At 42.4% G+C, this 15679-nt stretch overlaps 1 pseudogene; it reads right to left on the minus strand.

Moving 5' to 3' along the window:
* Nucleotides 1-4813: 4813 nt before the first annotated feature.
* Nucleotides 4814-15679, minus strand: part of LOC103749336 — a 15717-nt pseudogene continuing 4851 nt past the window's right edge.

The raw sequence follows: 15679 nt of genomic DNA on the forward strand, positions 1-15679 counted from the left end.
GAAAACTATGAGAAGCAATTGCTTAGTGGGAGAAAAATAATCAATAGTTTGTTGAGAAATGGCCTCCTCCACTAGGGCAAGAGCCTTAGAAGCCTCTGGTGTAAATTGACGGGGAGAGGTGGGGTCAGCACTTCCCTTGAGTATATCAAAGAGTGGTTTTAATTCTCCTGTGGTTAATTTTAAGTAAGGCCAGAGCCAATTAATATCTCCTAAAAGGCGTTGGAAATCATTAAGTGTTTGGAGGGAATTTTTCTGAAGTTGTATTTTTTGAGAAACTATTTTATGAGGGAAAAGCTTGAAACCCAAAAAGAGCTGGGGAGGATTTAGTTGAATTTTATCTGGGGCGACTTGGAGACCCTGTTGGTGAAAGGCATGAATTAACTGCTGAGCAGCTGAGTATACTAGTTTAAGCTTGGGTCCTGCTAAGAGAACATCATCCATGTAATGGATAATATAAAGGGATGGGTATTGGAGCTGGAAAGGATCAACAATTTGAGCAACAAATTTTTGGCAAAGAGTGGGGCTATTAGCCATGCCTTGAGGTAGTACCCTCCATTGAAAACGAGGCATAGGTCCAATGAAATTAACAATGAGTAAACTGAAGGCAAAGCATTTGCAATCCTCTGGATGGAGTGGAATAGAAAAAAAGCAATCCTTAATATCTATTATTACTTTATAATATCCCTTGGGAATAGCTATGGGGGATGGTAGGCCAGGTTGCAATGCTCCCATGGGAACCATAGTTTTATTAATTTCTCTAAGATCTTGTAAAAGCCTCCATTTTCCAGACTTTTTCTTAATTACAAAGATGGGTGTATTCCAGGGCGAGGTGGAGGGTTCAATATTTCCAGCGGCCAGCTGTTCCTGCACTAACTGCAAGGCTGCAGTGACTTTAATTGTAGGGAGGGGCCATTGATCAACCCAGACAGGGTTATCATTTTTCCACATAATTTTGTCTGCCTACTGTGCAGGGGGTGCAATGGCACTTAGGAAAAATTTTTGTAGTCTATTCTGAGGCGATTATCCTTGGGAGAGGGAATAATTGGTTGGATAATTCTCTGTTTATATTTTCCCAGACCTTTTCCTGGTTGATATCTTTGGCGGAGCATTTGCTGAGTGACAACCTCATTTGGGCTGCACATAATTACCCCCAACTGATTTAGTATATCTCGACCCCAGAGATTTACTGGGAGGGTTTCAACTACAAAAGTTTGAACAGTGCCTGAATGACCTTCTGAGTCTGACCATGTTAATATCTTAGAGCTCTGGAGGGTATATCTTGACTGTCCTATGCCCTGTAAATGTGTGATGGAGGGTTGAAGAGGCCAACTTGAAGGCCAGTGGTTTTTAGAGAGAACAGTAACATCTGCCCCAGTGTCCAAAATACCTGAGAACCATTTATTATCTAATTTTAATTTTAGTGTGGGTCGGTCTTGGGTAATGGCCTGGACCCAATAGGCATCAGAGGAGCCTGGTTTGGAGGCACCATGGGACTCTTTAAAGGATGGATACTGGCTATCTAAAGGGAGCGGAAGGGCTTGTGCAATGCGTTGTCCCTTTTTGATAGTGACTGGTCCTAATGTTGAATTGGCCAAAATTTGTATTTCTCCTGTGTAATCATTGTCAACTATGGAAGGATAAATGGTGAGGCCCTGAATTATAGAGGAGGCCTGTCCTATAATGAGGAAAAACATTTGAGGAGGAGGGGGACCAAATACGCCGGTGGCCACAACCTGTGTCCCATCCTCAGGGCTCAATATTGTATCGGAGGAGGCACACAAGTCCAGTCCGGCGCTTCCTGGTGTGGCTCGCTGGAGGGAGGGCGATTGGTTAGGCCCAGGACAGGGTTTTGAGTAGTCTCCAGGGCTGGCTGGAAGTGGATAGTTTTTGGGGCCCCCTGAAGAGGGCCCCTCCAGCCATTTCCCTGGACGGGATGAAGAAGATTGCCAGAGATGTCTATCTTAGAGCGACATTGACTAGCCCAATGTCTCCCCTTTTTACAATGAGGACAGACCGTATTAGGCATATTATCAGGGGGAGTAGAGGTCCCTCCTACTTTCTGAGTTTCAGTACAATTTTTTGCAAAATGCCCAGGTTGTCCGCACTTAAAACATTTTTTAGGGAGGGTGGGCCCTCTAGTTGTCTGAAGAGCAGCACCAATTGCCAAATTTATGCCTTGAGTAATCTTATGAGAAAAAGAGTCTACGTCAGCACAAAGTCTGATTAATTTATTCAAGGACTTATTTTTGGCTTGTCCCTTAAGGACAGATTTGTAAGCAGAATTAGCATTTTCAAAAGCAAGTTGTTTAATGAACTTGTCATTGTCATCTTCAGGACCCAAAACTCTTTCAGCTACCTCTTGTAACCTGCCCACAAACTCACTAAAGAGTTCTTGAGAGCCTTGAACTATTTTAGTTAGGGGTGTCATGAGGCTGCCTTTTGCTGGGATGTTTCTCCACGCCCCCAGTGCAGCCTCCTTGGTCTGAGCTAAAACACCTGTGTGTAATTTAAGCTATCAGCCCTCAGTGATATATTTTCCTTGTCCAGCAAGCTTATCAAAAGTCCAGGTGGCTTCAGGTAGTCAGCTTTCCAGGATAAGAATTGTCCACGAGAGAGGACCATTTGAGCCACCTGAAGCCATTCTCCTGGTGTAAAGTACCCGCCACCGGACAGGGTCTCAAGCATGGATACAGTAAATGGGGCATTGGGGCCATAGTTCTTAATTGCATTATTTAATTCTTTAAGAGGTTTAAACTTGAGGCGCTTATACTCAACATCTGAAGGTATAGTAGAGTGCCTACTATGCCCTGAAGGGGCGGGAGCAGGGACCTGCTCCGGAGCAGCCTCATCCTCTTCTTGTGCCTCTCCCCCCTCCTCATTATCAGAGGCTCTAGGCTCTTCTTTGTCACTACCTGACTGTTCTTCAGAGGAGAGGCCTTCTAGCTTGTGGCAAAGGAGCCGCAAAAACAGTTTTAGTAACAGCCTTTTGTAGGGAAGAGAGCTCTGAGTTGAGCTCTGCAAACTCTTTTTGCAAAGAAAGAACATCTCTTAAAGCTATAACTTGTTTACTTAGGTCATTTTTAGCTTTTAGAAGGATATCTGTATGGGCAGTGGTTATGGGAAGAACGGGTGCACAGAAGGTCGGTGGGTATGGAGGTAGGGGAGGTGCAGAAGCAACAAGAGGGGGCCAGTCAGGATTATGATATTGGGCAGCCTCTTCTTCTAAGTCGCTCTCCTCAGAGGGGGTTAATCTATCAGGAGGGGAATCTTGTTTCTGAAAAACTGGGAAAGTTAAGTTGGAAAAAGGTTTTTCTTTTTTCTCTACCTTGGGCAATGTTGGATAAAGTTGGGTTGGCCCGCCTGTAGCGGTTGGCTTCGAGGGAGGCATATCGATCATGACTGATGGGTAAGGCGAGGTCTGCTCCTGATGAGCGACACCCTGAGTTACCTTTTGAAGGTTTGTCTTATTAATGGATGACACAGAGGCAGACCGAGAAAGGGGCTTAATGAAATCCTCAGCTAGGGAAATAATTTTACTTTTGTTTTCAGGAGAGTCTTTGAGAAGATCTCGGACTAATGTCCAATAGCTGAAAGTCTGAATGGGAACTGCCTCAGAGCCCTTATCCTTTAATAGTTCATTTAAATACTGTCCCACTTGGTCCCATTTTTTAGGGTTGATTTCAGGACCATCTATAACAAACCAAGGACACTGGTCACTCACAAACACGAAAAAATTTACAAGATCTTTTTTCTTAACTCGGACTCCTCTTTCTCTGAGGGAGGCCTTCAAGTCTCTAATAAAAATACCCTCCTTAGACAGTTGCTGGCCCATTTTTTGAGGCAGAGACAACTTACCTCAGATCAGCAGCTCCTCATGAGCGGTGAGAGTGCAGATCAAACGAGGCGGTGATCCGGCGCAGTTACTTTCACTTTGTCAGAGGCCGTCCTCAAACGCGTACCCGGGTCTGTCTTCAAACATTTCTGTCTGGCGAGGGTCCATACCTCGAGCCCCACGTTTAGGCGCCACTTGCCCCCACCTGCGGGGACCCTGTACAGGTAAAGAGGTAAAGCTCGAGGGGGACCACTCCCTGAAAGGAAAAATGGGCGAGAAAGAAGAGACGGAGCCCAAGCAAGTCCACTTGTCAAGGGTCAGAGGGGGTTGAAGAAGTTGGTCAAAGGTTACAGCATTCTTATGGGTATGGGAGGGGGACTGAGCAATTCAGCAACGTGACTGACCGCCAGGTGTTCCAAGAGATTACTGCATGACTTACTTTTCCGAGAACTGTTTGCAAGAGGAAGAGAAAGATAACCTTGCCATAAATTCTTTCCCAAGGTTACTTGTGCAAGCAGAATGTCCTGCTTAAGTCAACTGTTTGTAGAGCTATATTATATTTTTTGGTAATGAATGTTGTTCCTCCAGCTCCTGACAAGGTGGAATCTGCCCAAGTTACCCTGAGTAAGGAGAAAAATCAGGCCCAGAGCTTTCATCACATCTCCCCATGCAATATACTTTTACTTCAATATACTAGGTCCTTTAGAAGGACCTAGAAGACAGACAGTAGACCATAGCCTACTTCTGAGACATATATTCTTGTACCTGAAGGTAGTAGCTCTTGCCGGTACCACACATCAGAAGTAAATATTGCTGAATGAAACTTTCATTAAGATTCTTGAGGGCATGGATAAAGGAACTGATGTTACCTGTAGCTCCAGCCAACTACTTAAGCATTTTTATATAATAACCTTCATATGAAGTAATATCTTCTGGTCTTCATTTACATATTACATAACTAATGACTAAGAAAAGTACAAAGTAATTCTGTAAGATGAAGTTTTACATGATTTAATGTAATAAATAATAATCATAGTGTCATGATACTATATTTTCAGCCACCTGGGAAATTGAGATGGGGAGATCACTTGAGACCAGAAGTTAGAATCCAGCCTGGGAAACAGAAAGATCCCATCTCAGAAAGAATTACTAAACTTCCTCTCAGGGGGTTGAGATTATAGCCTAGCATACAGTGTTTGACTAACCTGAGCAAGCCTTAGGGCCACCAATAATTTTTTTTCCTTAAACAAAATATCATCTTATAAAATGTAAACTAAACCATTTCTCCAAGTATACTGTAAGCAAGAGCAGTATTTAAAGCCTTTTTAGAGTGAGATGAAACTCAAAAAACAAAGCAGATCAGAAGTCAAGGAAGCGACAGAGGAAGGCAGTTCATCCAAAGTCTGAGAGATGCTCAAATAACTCTTTTAGCCCTTTATCAGAATGACTAATATTTGTTGGGGCTGTAAGATAACTATAAAGGTTAAAATCCATGTAATGTGACCAAGTTCAAATTTGTTCCCATGACCTTCTAGTCTAAAAGACCCTGAATTAAGAATGAAATATGAGTTTGAGGGGTTAGCTCAGTGGCAGAACATTTGCCTACCAAGATCAAGAACCTGAGTGAAAGCCAGCACTGAAAACAGAAAAGAAAAATCGAGGTTGACTAAAGGGAGGAGGAGCAAGCAATTTAATATTATTATAACTCAAAGAAGAGACTATTTGAAAAATTTGATGTCCTCTGTAGTCCTGCCTTATGATAACACAGCAACATCTTTTATCTTTATTGTAAAAGAATACAGACTGGAAAAGAAAAAGACAAAAATGAAAATCTTTGTTATGAGATTACATTGACAGAAGAAAAATGTAGGAAAGGAAACCATCAAGGCAATGACTGAGAGCCTAAAACCAAGATTAATGAAGTGAAACGCTGTAAACAACAGAGGACCTTGACATGCAGGCGTGTGCAAGCTTGTTTACAACTCATTTCCCTATGAGTTGTCTCTGTGATTCAGGATGTGTTGGCAACATTATCAGGATAATGAGCCCTAAATGTATTATTATAGTTAAGATACTAGATTTAATAAATGATTGTATGGCGTGTGTGTTCATGAACTTAGAACCAAATAAAGTTAAAACTTGTTCTTCATAAGAAAGCAGTGACTAAATCCTCTCAGAATAAACAGGAATTGATGTGCCAATGAAAAGAGAAGAAAGGAAAGCCTGTCAAAGCCTGAGTGTTTTTCTGTGAGAAAATGAAAACAAGGATCTACATCTGGTTCTGCAAAGGGCTCAGTTATAGCTTGAGCTACTAAATCTCTGCTTGTAATTAATTTTTTGAGGGGGTATAGTGAATTTTATTGATGGTATTCAAGAGGGTAGGGCTCCCTAAGCCCCTCCCCTTCTTCTGGATGTCTAGGATGGAAACTGTGAAGGGAGATACTCAGTGTGTTGAGGGCTGAGTTGGGGCAGGTACCCCCCCCTCAGCCAAGGGCCTCTCTCTTCCTCTTGCTGGGTGAGTGGTTCAGGGATTCTTACTCCTTGGAGGCCATGTGGACCATGAGGTCCACCACCCCATTGGTGTAGACAAATTCAATGTCATACCAGGAAATGAGCTTGAAAAAGTGGTCATTGAGGGCAATGCCAGTCCCAGCATTAAAGGTAGAAGCGTGGGTATCACTCTTAAATTCACAGGAAATGACCTGGTCCTCAGTATAGCCTAGGATGCCCTTTAGGGGTATCTTCGAATGTCTGCTTCACCACCTTCTTGATGTCATCATATTCAGCAGTTTTCTCCAGGCAGCAGGTCAGATACACAACAGACACGTTGGGTGTAGGAACATGGAAGGCCATGCCAGTGAGATTTCCATTCTGATCTGGGATGACCTTGCCCACACCCTTGGCAGTGTCGTTGTATGCAGGGATATGTTCTGGGCAGCCCCATGGCCATCATGCCACAGTCTCCCAGAGGGGCCATCCACAGTCTTCTGGGTAGCTGTGATGGCATGAACTGTGGTCAATAAGTCCCTCAAAGTTGCCGAAGTTGTCATGGATGACCTTGGCCAGCAGAGCTAAGCAGTTGATGGTGCAGGAGGCATTGCTGACAATCTTGAGGGAGTTGTCATATTTCTCATGGTTCACGCCCATCATAAATATGGAGGCATCAGCAGAAGGGGCAAAGATGATGACCCCTTTGGTACCCTTCAAGTGGGCCCTGGCCTTCTCCATGGTAATGAAGATGCCAGTAGATGCCACAACATATTCAGCACCAGCATCACCCCATTTGATGTTGGCAGGATCTTGCTACTACTGGAAGATGGAGATGGCCTTGCCATTGATGACAAGTTTCCCATTCTCAGCCTTGACTGTACTGTTGAACTTGCCATGGGTAGAATCATACTGGAACATGTAGACGATGTAGTTGAGGTCATTGATGGCAACAATGTCCACTTTGCCAGAGTTGAAGGCAGCCCTGGTGACCAGGCGCTGGATACAGCCAAATTCATTCACTCAGACCTTCACCACTGTGTCTCAGGGACAAGGCTGGCACTGCATGAGAAGATGCAACTGTCTCTAGAATGGGGAGGAGAATAGAGGCTTACAATTAATTTATAAAGGACTTATGTCCAAAGTATTGAAAGACGCTCAAATGTATGGGTGCTATATAATAATCAGTATTACAAACTGACAACATCATATCTAGAATTTAACTCAAATTTACCAAATGCTTCATACACACAGTTGCAATTTACTATGATGACTTACTCCTGTTTGATTCATTTCAAAACTGGATTATAAAAATCAACTTTGTGTTTTAGAAACTTATTGTTCTCTAGTTCCAGAGGCTAGAAGTCAGAACTAAAAATGTGGCTGGGCCTCAGGAGAAGATCCCTCCTCCTAACCAGCTCCCAGAAGGTGAGGCTTTTCTGACTTACAACAGCACGACTCTGCCATCTGCCTCCGTATTCACATGGCACTTTTGCTTGGAGTCTCTGCTGTCACATGCCTCTGTTCTTGGTCATATTGGATTAGGGACCTATCACCTTCTGTGTGTCTTCAATGTAACGAATTGCATCTGCAACAAGCTCACCTCCAACTAACACCTTCTGAGATGCTGGATTGTAGGATTTCAAGAAACCATTTTTTGTAAAATATTTTATTTTTATTTTACGTGTATGAGTGTATTGGCTGCATGTACATAAATGTACCTGTGCCGTGCAGTGCCTGAGGAGGTCAGAAGAGGGCATCCGATCCCCTGGAAGTTACAGATGGTTGTTAGCCACCATGTGGGTACTGGGAATTGAACTCATATCCTCTACAAGAGCAGCCAGTGCTCTTAACCACTGAGTCATCTTTCCATCCCCTTCAACAAACCTTTTAAAAGAAAAACAAAGACAATTCACAGTTGAACCCACAGTCATCCCTCCTTTGACTTTATCTATCTGCAGGAAAGCAAAGACTAATAACTAAATTTTAAAAAATTGTGTGTAGATGTACATGCATGTATGTGTGCAATTGTGTGTGCATGTAGAGCCTAGAGGTTAACACTGGATGTTTTCCTCCATTACCCGCCCATCTTAGTTTTTGAGGCAGGGTCCTTCACTGAATCTGGAGCTCACCAATTGGTTAGACTGACTAGCCAGTGAGCTCCTGAGATACTCCTGTCTCTGCCTCCCAGTTCTGGGTTATAGGCAGAGACAGGAGTCTCTGACTTTTATGGAGGAATCTAAATTCAGGTCCCCATGCTGGCCCAGCAAACACTTTGCCAATTAAGCCATTTCCCTAGTCCAAAGTTAATAACTTTAAAACAGAAAATTCTATGGAAATGATTCCCCCAACTACAGGCCCTAAAGATTGATGTTTTAACTCCTATTTCCAGAATTAACTATATTATCATAACTGATTTCTTTTTAAGCTCTATGAGTTTTCTTCCTCAGAGTCTTCCTCAAACACCTAGATCCTTCCCATCAGCCATTCCTCACCCCGGAAATGCTCTTACATCATCTTCACCATCAAATCCCTTTGGTCTGTTCAGGGGCAGCTTACATGCTACTTTGGGAAATCTGCTCAATCAATAACTGTGCCCATGTTAAATGACTTATCTTTCTGAAACCCAAGCCTTTGGGTGTTGTGCCTGAACTGTTTAACTGATAGTTTTCTAAATATATTTATGTGGGTTTATTTAAAAATTAACTAACACACTACATAATTCTCAAAAAGTCTAAGCATCATTCTGACATCTCTGACCTCTATGTTCCCTGGATCTGCCACTTCCACCCAGTCCTCTGCTCAGACCACTAGGATTTATTTGCACTAATGACTGCTAAGATCCCTTTTGGCTCCAACACTAAGGTGCAGAGCCTTTAAAGATGAGGGGTAACGTGTTGTGGGGATATGCTCTATTTTGAATAGGATTTGGAAACGCAGATACACATGGTTGTATTTCTCATTCCTTGCCACCATTGGGGGCGCCGGGACTACAACTGTGAATAAGACCAATACAGTTCTTCCCTTCTGGCATCTTCATTTTCATAGGAAAGATACACAATTTAAGGTGTACATGAGTGTACAAATGTGTAATCTTGGATGATGATAACTAATATGCAGAAAAGTGAAGGAAGGCAGATTAGCAGGTGAAGGGATGTAGAAGACACTTTAAATGATGTTGAGTGTATTGAGGAACACTTCCTGGGGTGGGGAGGGTGATTTTTTTGAGAGCCCTGGAGAAGAACAGCAGGCAAAAGAGCAGCATGTGCAAAAACCCAGGGGCATGAGAGGAGATGCCTGGATCAGATGTCTTTTTGAGACAGGGTCTCCCTGTAGCCCCAGCTGTCTTGGAACTCCCTATGTAGACCAAGCTGGCCTTAAACTCACAGAGATCCGCCTGCCTCTGCCTCCCAAGTGCTAGGACTACAGGCATACACCACCATGCCTGGCGTAACCCTAAAATCTTTTAAGGATTAGATACAAGCTCCCAAATACTTTTGACATTTTTGGCCTTTGGAACAGAGTATGTTGCTAACCGGCCCAAGGACATTTTGACTTTTAGCCAAGAAACTCGCTACATTTCTTTGGGGTCTTTTTATCCTAACTGCCTAACCAATTCCTACCTCCTATTCTTATCACACTATCCTCTGAAGAGGCTATCCAGCTTGTGGATAGGGAATGGGGATACAGACCACTCTGACTTCTTCCATGCTGAACAGGGAAGCAGGGTGAGACAATTGGGGTACCCCTTCAGTGGGTCTATCTAAAAGACTCCCAAATTGCATAACTCTTATGTGTAGAAGGAAAAGAAAGTCCTTGACTGGTGAATAGGAGATGTGAAGGAGAAGTAAAGGCAAGAGTAATTAGCATTACAAGTTCATATGAGTGACTGAGGGTATGCACACTGGAAAGCCTTTTCCAGCATGGATCAAGCCTTCTCTTCCTAGCCTTCCCCAGATTATATACTTTAGTCATCTCCAAATCCAGGACACCATGTGTGATTAGGGCCAAATTACATAGGTTGGCTGGGAAGAGTGGCTGGATACTCTGGTGAGGGTCCAATGACCCTGCTTACCCCTCCTTTAAGGAAGGAACACAACCATCAACAAGCCCAATTGTGACGATGTTTAGTGATCAGGCACAGCTGAAGTCATGGTGATGGTAGTTATTTGATTCAGAAGAGACTGCTGTACAGCATCATCTTATTTAAAGGACGTGGAATTTAAAAGGGTTTGATGCTAAGATTGACGTATCAGGGAGAACACACGTTGTTTGTTTTTCTGAGTCTGTGTTACTTCACTTAGTAATAACAGTTTCTAGATCCATCCATTTACCTGCAAATTTCCTTGAGGGGCACTTAGGTTGCTTCCATCTCTTAGCTATTGTGAAAAGAGCAGCAACAAATATGGTTGTATAAGTGCCTCTACAATAGGATGAGTCCTTTGGGTATATGCCAAGGAGGGGTATAACTAGGTCATATGGTAGGTTCATTTTTAGTTTTTTAAGAAGACTCCACACTGCTTTCCATAGGGCTTGCATGAGACAAATGGTAGGTTCATTTTTAGTTTTTTAAGGGTTCTCTACACTGTTTTCCATAGAGGTTGCACTAGAGTTTGCAATCCCACCAGCAGTGAATGAGCATTCCCCTTTCTCCACACCCTTGCCAGCATTTGGTATCATTTGTTCTCTTGATCCTAGCCAGTCTGATTGGAGTAAAGTGATACCTTAGGGTGGTCAAAGTGGTACATTTTCAATAACTGTAAATTCTCACTGAACATCCCAGGGCGTGTACAAAATGAAACACAAAGAAAACAGGGGTTAAAGAGATGACTCAGTGGTTAGGAGCTCTTGCTGCTCTTGCAAAGGACCTAGGTTCCATTCCCAGCACCCATGTCAGGAGGTTGAAAACTTCTTGTAACTTCAGTTCCAGGGACTCTGATGCCCTCTTCTGACCTCTGGGCACCTACATACATGTGATGCAAATACATACACTCAGGCCCCCACACATAAAATAACAAAATAGAATAAAATATCTTGTTTATATATTTTATTTATTATTTTATTTTATGTGTATGAGTATATATTGCCAGAATGTATGTAGGTGCACTCATGTTGTGCAAAGACCGTGGAGGCCAGAGAAGGATGTCAGATCCCCTGGAAATGGAGTTACAGACAGTTGTCAGCTGCCACGTGGGTGCTTTGGAATCAAACCTGGGTCTTCAGGAAGAGGCAACTGTTCTTAACTGCTGAGCCATCTCCCCAAGCCCTTAAAAACCTCTTTTTAAAAATGAGTTTTTATATTTAAAAAAATCCAGCAACCACAAAAGCAAGATCAATTGATAGAGACTGTGGACTGACAACCATTTCACAGCAGCCTAATGAAAGGCCAAGGGTGGCTAAGCTCTCTTCTAGATAAATGAGGAGGAGGGCGAAGACTCTGGGGATAGCCTTGGAGAACTGAGGAACCCTAAGTCTGCCAAACAGGATGTCTTCCTTTTTGCTCAGAGTCTGTCAAACAGAAATAAACAGGATACTGGACACACACAGTGCTTCACAGCAGGGCCACAATCCCCACCAGAATGTCTGTACAAAAAGTTCCAAATGCACAAAGCATTTTGTATCACATCTGTCAACAAACCTGGCCTGGAATAATACATGGCTATTGATAGAGTTCATTTATCCCAATCACTGTGACTATTTGTTTGTTTCACTTGTATCTGGAACTGCTGACAGGGTCTGTTTTGCCAGTTCTGAGACAGTGTTTCTCATTTCAGCATTTTGCTTTTGGCTTGATCCTTTCTCTGGCAATATGACTGGCTCACCATTCTGATTTAAAGCTCTCATTTTCAGGGCATCATTTTTGCTATTAGATCTAAGCCCTTAGATCTAAGGGCCTCTCAAAGAAGGGCTCACCACTCCTCTTTCCCCACCAGCAATTCTGCGACCTCCCTGTCCCCTGTGGAACTTATGTCCTATAGTCCTGGTGTGAAGCCAGGAGTGGGGGGTGGAGACTGAAAAAGGAATCAGAGTATCCAGCCACTCAATACCCAGTTGATCATTTGCTTGCTCACCGTTATTCATCCATTCAAGCTTATAATGATCATTTTACAATGTGCCAGACATTGTATTGTACTAGGTGTAGGAGACAGAGTTAAAAGAAACAGAATGTGTCCTCACTGAGTTTACATTTAATAAGAAGGTATAAAAGTTAGTTATGATTATAGCTAATGTTATAAATAAGGGTGCTGTGTACCCTGAGAATGTATAAAGGCAGAAAGGGCCCAGCCTGTGAGTCACTCAAGGAAGTCATCCTAGGGCCTGTGACTTTCAAGTTGAGATGAGGATGAAGACAGTGATCAGCACCGGTGAAGGGGAGAGAAGGCTGCTTGCTGGTGGAAGAATGTCAGGCGAAGCAAACTGCATGTGAAGAGGAGGCAGGAAGGAGATGGGCTAAACAGAGAACTGAGAGCTCTAGCTGGTTAGAGGAGAGAAAGAGTGAAAGAGCTAAGGAACTTTGGTCTACCTCCAAAAGCACTAGCCAGCCATTGAAGGGTTTTATCTGACATAATCAGATAGTACTTATGAGATCACCCTGGTTGTAGCGTACAGAAGGGATTGGAGGATCCAGAGTGACTGTGAGGAAAATGTGCCAAGTATAAAATGGCTGTGTTGGACACATGCATAGAAGAGATAACATGGAAACATACGAAAGGAGAAAGGACATGAGCAAGACTTGTCCTCCCTGCCTCTAGAACAGTGGGCTACACAGCCTCATGGCCTATGGGAAAGTCAGGGCTTCCAGGAAGGCATAGCCACACCTAACGGGAGGAACAAGACTCTCCAGGTGTATCCTCAGAACTATCTTTTGCTTGTGAGATGAGGTTTCCCACCCCATCCTCTTTCCCTCTCTCCCTCTGAAGATTTACATAGGCACCTGCTCCAAACACTTCAGCCTGACTGCCTCAGGAATCCAACACCATTCTCTAAGCAAAGGCGCCTCTGCTCTTTAGGACAGTCGCCTATATTTTGTACTAGTATCCCAGGTAAAATTACATTTGAGATGGTTTCATCTAGAAGTTTGTTGTCAAAAATGCTATCATCTTAAACTCTTAAGAAAAATATGCTTGTGAAATTGCATGAAAAATGATAATCATATGTTATTGTATATAAATGACTTCACTCATACTCAGCAGAATTTATTCTGGCTTCCGTCCATACTCCAAGGCTCTGATGCTGGCTCTTATGTTCCAGGAACACTGCTGGAACTCATTCTTGAAGAGAGCTTTTCCTGAACTGAAACTCTATGCTGAAGAGCAGAAGTAAAAACAAAAACTTGTTACTATTCATTTATTTTGGACTTAGATGCAAAGACTGGGAGGTGGGAGGAAGACAGTAGTTCTTTGACACTAGCATTAGTAAGTTAGTGGAAGGCTAAAAAGCTTTCATTTTGCTTCATGGCCTGAGTTAGAATAGTCAGGAAAATGATTGTGCAAAGCAGACCTTCAGCAGAAGGGGAAAGATGAGTATATTTCATAAAGCACACACCACTGCCAAATATTATGCATGATCTTCTGAATTCAAAATATTCTCAGCTCTTCACTACTGTGGATTTTTACCAACAATGGTAATAAAATTATATATTAAGAAGTTAGAGTAACTTGTGAAATTGACATAAAGATTTTTTTTCTTTAATTGGCATTTAAGGATATCCAAATATGGTAGGAAATGAGTATTGCATTCCTATGGATTATTTAATATTCCAAAAATATTAACAGTCATGCAAAATGTACTATACGAAATGCACTATTCCAGTGTGACTCTTAGTCCTCTTGTAACTCTGGATCTCAAAGTTCCCGCAGCCCCTGCTGAGCATATAAGCATGGTGCTCAGAGCTAAATGCTAGGAGCAGAAATTCTCCTGTGGAAGCCCACATCTGTTCTTATCTGACTTTCTTCCCACAGTAAGTACCTTCATAAGAAATAGTTGCACATTTGTCTGGAAGATGTTTTATGCATAATTCTTAAGTTTTAAAAAATGACTTGAATAACAATTAATAGTGAACTATCAGTTTATTAACACTTCACTACTTCATTTTCATTTAATATTGCAAATTAGCCTCGCTCAGAGCCCAAAATTGCCCAAACACTCATAACTTCAGCAAAGAGGGCAATGTGTAGGACCATCCTTTTAGATGATATTTATTTTAGTATCTCAACTTCAATTCACAGTAGAGAATTAATCACTTCAATATTAGTAACTTTAAAATATTTATTGTATTATTTATTAGTACTGTATGTGTGTATTTGTAAGTGCAGGCATGCGTCTACCATAGTGTGTGTGTGTGTGTGTGTGTGTGTGTGTGTGTGTGTGTATGGTTGTCAGAGGACAACTTTGTGGAATCATTTCTTTCCTTCCACTTCTGTGTAGGTTTGGGGGATCAAACTTGAATCATCAGGCTTGAGCAGCACGAGCTTTTCCTTGCTGAGCCATGTCACCATTCCCAGTGTTAACAACTTCTAAAGGTTTGCACTCAAAGATTCTTTTGGGTCTCTTAGGTGACAAACAAAAAGGTGCCAATAGTTTTGATCAACTTTTGGAAATTTGCAGTTGGGCACAGAGGAAACGCCCTCCTCTGCAAAGCTTCACCTCCGCCTCCACTCCTTCCTCCATGCAGACCTTCATTATTGTCTCAAACTTCTCCTGTATCAATAGTTTTAAAGGTATATTTTTGTTTAGAAATTTTTTTTTGAGACAGTTTCTCCCTGTAGGCACAGCTGCTTGAGCTCATTATGTAGATCAGGCTAGCCTTCAATCTCATAGAAATCTACCTATCTTTGCCTCCTGAGTGCTAACACTAAAGATCTGCACTACTATGCCCCATTATTTTTATTTTTAATTATGTGTGTGTGTTGCCTGGCTGTTTTTATTTTTGTGTTTTGTGTGTGTGTGTGTGTGTGTGTGTGTGTGTGTGTGTGCCTATACATGCACAGGTATGTGAGCATGCGTGTGAGTTTCTTGAAGAGGTCAGAAGAAGATGTGCAAACCTCTGGAGTTGGAGTTACAGGTACTTGTGAGCCACCTCACCTTGGTGCTGGGAACTTAACTTGGGTCTTCTGCAAGAGCAATAAGTGCTCTTAGCTGCTGTGCCATCTCTCCAGCCCTTTACCTGCACCTTGGCCTAATTCTATACTTTTGCCTATATCTCACATGTTATTCTAATCTCTCTATATACACACATTTTTGTATTATTTTCTAATACAGTCTTCTGGGATCATTCAGGATAAGAGAAGCAAGCCCCCACATTCTTCATTAACTTGAACACATATGTTGCAGCTATATCAGATCAAAGATTAATGACAC

The sequence above is a fragment of the Nannospalax galili genome, unplaced genomic scaffold, assembly GCF_000622305.1.
Source record: "Nannospalax galili isolate Female #2095 unplaced genomic scaffold, S.galili_v1.0 scaffold546, whole genome shotgun sequence".
Lineage (NCBI taxonomy): Eukaryota > Metazoa > Chordata > Mammalia > Rodentia > Spalacidae > Nannospalax > Nannospalax galili.